The following is a 4,481-nucleotide window of genomic DNA, read 5'->3' as shown; positions in this document are numbered from 1 at the left end:
GCGCCCCTAGATGCGCGGGAGCACGGGCTCCCTCTTGGTGCCCTCAGCGCGACCAGCCGCGGGCTGTAGCGCCGTTCCGAGCAACTCCGGTGAGGTCTCGCCGTCGCCGTGGTCGCCGGCGTCACTTGCTGACGGGGCTGGCTTCATTAGCCACTAAACACCGTACCGTGTCACTGACACCTAGGCCCCACGCCTTAACTAATCTTAGTTTATTTTCTGTTTAGCTTAAATTAATCACAGTGGCCCCACGCGTCAGCTTTGACCGCGCTGACGTGGCCTTTGACCCGGCCCCACCTGTCATTGACACTAACTAGCCCTGTGCCACTGACGTGTGGCCCCCACACGTCAGGTTTGACCTGGACCCGCCCTGTTGACCTGATGACGTCAGGATAAGGTCATGCTGACGCAATAATTCCTTTCTGGAATTAAAATAAATTAGGAAATAATTTATAAATTCCAGAAAATTGTATAAACTTCTAAAAATCATAGAAATTCAACCGTAACTCCAAATTAAATAATTTATATATGAAAAATTATCAGAAAAATTCAAGGAATCCATCTGTACCATTTTCATGCATGTTAGAACAACTTATAGCTGCTGTTTAGCACAAATCAATTAAAGGGCATTTAAATAATCACATATGGAGTTTGAATTTGAATCTTGTATTCAAACCAACTTCATTTAATCTGTTGCTAGTTGCATTGGCTCAAAACACATTCATTTTGCCATGTCATGATCATGCATCATATTGTGCATTGCATTGATTGTGTTCCCTTCTGTGTTGCCGGTATTTGTCCCCTCTCGATAGACGTGATACCGATGATGTGATCGTTGACACTGATGAAGACTCAATGTTATCTTCAAAAGTGCCAGGCAAGCAAAACCCCCTTGTTCATTCCGATACAATCCTACTCTCTCGCTCCTGCTCTCTTTTACTGCATTAGGACAACACCGATTCATCTGTTACTTGCTGCGGTAGCTGAACCCCTTTGTCCTTTGCATGACCTGTCATTGCCACAGTAAATAGATGAAACCCACTAGCATGAGTAGGAGTTGTTTGAGCCCTGATGTGCCTACTCATTCATGTTTGTTTGTCATGCCTGCTATTGCTTAGAGTTGAGTCAAGTCTGATTCATCGGGGATGAATCAGAGGCATGTGAACCTGTCCTACTGTGTGTGAGCTAAGTGTGTGAACACGATTTGGTAAAGGTAGCGGTGAGAGGCCATGTAGGAGTACATGGTGGGTTGTCTCATTGCAGCCGTCCTCAGGAACTGAGTTCTGTGTTTGTGATCCATGATTCAGCTACTACCACGCATTGGGCCCGAAACCAATGGACCCTCTCGGCTTCTTGATCACCCTTGTCCTCTGTCCAGGAGTTGCAAGTAGTTTTTGGTGTTTGTAGTATGCTGGAGGCCGTGCGCAGCGCTGACCGTAGGGGTGGGCTGTGATGCGGTAGGCACGTGGCACGGTGTACCGGGCGCCCGTTTGGTGTCTCGGGAACCCTGTTCACATCGTTTGGGGCTGTGAGCGAAACTCCGGCCGGATCTCCTCATGGATGGAACCCGAATAGGCGATAAACCTGGACTAGAGACTTAGGTGATTAGGTAGGTCGTGGCCGACACCCACGTTGGGCTTCCGCTTGAAGGTTGCCGAGTACATGTCGTGTAAACGACGGTAAGTGGTGAGAGCGTGTGTGAAGAAGTACACCCCTGCAGGGTTAATATGATCTATTCGAATAGCCGTGTCCGCGGAAAAGGACTTTTGGGTTGCTTATATCAGTTCATAGACAAGTGAAAGTGGATACTCTAAAATACGCAAGATAAGCGTGAGTGCTATGGATGGCGTTCTCGTAGGGAGACGGGAGCGGTTCCATAGTGGTGTATTGATATGGTGAATATGTGGACTCGTGTGCGCCACCTCAAAAGAGTCGCTTGCAGTCGTAGTTTAGGATAGCCACCGAGTCAAAGCTGGCTTGCTGCAGTTAAACCCCACCATCCCCTTTGTTGATAATGATGCATATGTAGTTAGTTCTGATGTAAGTATTGCTGGGTACATTTGTACTCATGTTTGCCTATTTTATGTTTTTGCAGAGAGACTTCAGTCTCACTAGTAGTTCCACGTGGACTTCGACGTTTAGCTTGTTACCTTAGCTACGATCTTGTGCCCCGGCAGGATCTGGTAGATAGTCAGGCTTCTCAGCCTTTTTCAGTTATAGATGTCTGTACCCAGACATGATAGCTTCCGCTTGTGCTTTGACTTGTATGCTCTGATTGTTGGGTCATAAGACCCATGTTTGTAATATCTCGCTCCTCGGAGCCTATTGAAGAAAATACTTGAGTCGTAGAGTCATGTTGTGATGCCATGTTGTATTTGCACATATCGAGCATATTGTGTGTATGTTATTGAAATGCTTGGTATGTGTGGGATCTGACCATCTAGTTGTTTATCTTTAGTAGCCTCTCTTACGGGGAAATGTCTCCTAGTGTTTCCACCGAGCCATGGTAGCTTGCTACTGCTCCGGAACACTTAGGCTGGCCGGCACGTGTCCTTCTTCGTTCCTGTGTCTGTCCCTTCGGGGAAATGTCACGCGATGAATACCGGAGTCCTGTTAGCCCGCTACAGCCCGGTTCACCGGAGTCCTGCTAGCCCAGTGCTACAGCCTGGATTCACTCGCTGATGACCGACACGTTCGATGCTGGGTCATGGATGCCTGTCCCTGTAAGTCTGTGCCACTTTGGGTTTACGACTAGCCATGTCAGCCCGGGCTCCTTATCATATGGATGCTAGCGACACTGTCATATACGTGTGCCAAAAGGCGCAAACGGTCCCGGGCAAAGGTAAGGCGACACCCGTGGGAATACCGTGCGTGAGGCCGCAAAGTGATATGAGGTGTTACGTGCTAGATCGATGTGGCATTGAGTCGGGGTCCTGACAGCGTTGGTATCAGAGCTTGACTGCCTGTAGGATTACCAAGCCAAAATGGTCGAAGTTGAGTCTAAAAATTCTTTAGTTATATAAGGGAATTGATTGTGGGATGGAACGTAAGGCTCTTTCTACTCCTTATACCTTATGCCTTCTGATCTGAGTCATCATCTTCTCTTCTACGGGGATTAAGAACTAGGCTATCTCTTCTTCCCATCAGGATCACGTGTTACTAATCCGTAGATTTATAAGATTGTTGGATTTAAGCTTGAGTTCAGTTCCTACTACCTCCATATGTTAATTGTTGATCTCGAAACCTTGATATTGTGCTTCTGAGTGGTTATGCCACCATTTTTGTGAATGTCTCAAGTCTTTTCTGAGCATTTACAGCCGTTATGCTGTCCGAGTCGTTCCAGGTTTCTAAATAGTCTGATGCATTTGCAAATCCTTTCTTCCCGTTTCAATGTTCCCATGGGCCAGATTAACCACACTAATCAGTGAGTTGAGGTACTCCGTTACCTTGACATATATGTTGGAGATATTATTATGACCCTAGGTGTCTTAGGGGATCATCTAGTAATTTAGCCATGATTTGTGTTCCCAGTGTGATGATTCTGGCCATCATTCTCGAAAGCATCTCGTGATGCTACTTAGTAGTAGGTATTCTACTCCTGGGTTCTGAACCCGAGATTCACTCTACCTACTTCATGTTGATAGTAATTGCTAGTGCCTTTAGGATATTAGTAACCTTTGCGATAGTCCTTGAAGTCCGTGGTATCTTCTTCTTCCAAATACCATGAACTACTTATGGCAGAAGTTCCTCGTTGAACTGAAATATCACAACAGGATTATTCTTGATGAGTTCTCCATTCATAAATCGTGACTCTGCCAGTTCTACCTTTCTGCATGGGTTATCCGGAAGAAATATGTTGAACTTCGTTCGACATGCTAATCCATGCATCCACAACTCAGAAAATCATATGTTCTTTTGAGTTGTCCCATCTTAGTTGTTTTTGACCCTCGCCTATCAATTGATAGTCAAGAGTATGCGTGCATTCGTTCGTTGATGCCTATTACCCTTGTGGTCCGCCAAGCCATTCTATTTTAGAATGAATAGGAGAAACAAACGCCAGTACCTCATCCATATCTAGGATTGGGTCAAAGTAGTTGTATTCCGCAGATCAAATGCCAATCCAGCTTTTGGTCTGCTCTACCCTGAAGTATTACCTTCTTTATGACAGGAATTTCATGAGAATTGCACCACCTTTTGTGAATTCTTGACATAGTGATACTTCTCGCCATCCTTTTTCATTCCTCGGTTCCGTGTTGTTGCAGCCGGAGTGCCGACAAGTGAATCATGATGTGTGAACTCAATACTCCTAGCAACCCCATTGCTTGGTAGTTAATGGACAATAATCTTATTCTTAGTATGTTGGTTATTGAATCACCATTCTAAGATTGATCGTGCTACCTAGTCCTTATTTCCTGGTGCACTCTTTGATTGATGAGTTAGGATTTTGTCAAGTCCTCGCTCATTTGATCATATCATCTTGCCCT

The sequence above is a fragment of the Triticum aestivum genome, chromosome 4B (assembly GCF_018294505.1).
Source record: "Triticum aestivum cultivar Chinese Spring chromosome 4B, IWGSC CS RefSeq v2.1, whole genome shotgun sequence".
Classification (NCBI taxonomy): Eukaryota; Viridiplantae; Streptophyta; class Magnoliopsida; order Poales; family Poaceae; genus Triticum; species Triticum aestivum.
This window is presented reverse-complemented; position numbering follows the sequence as displayed.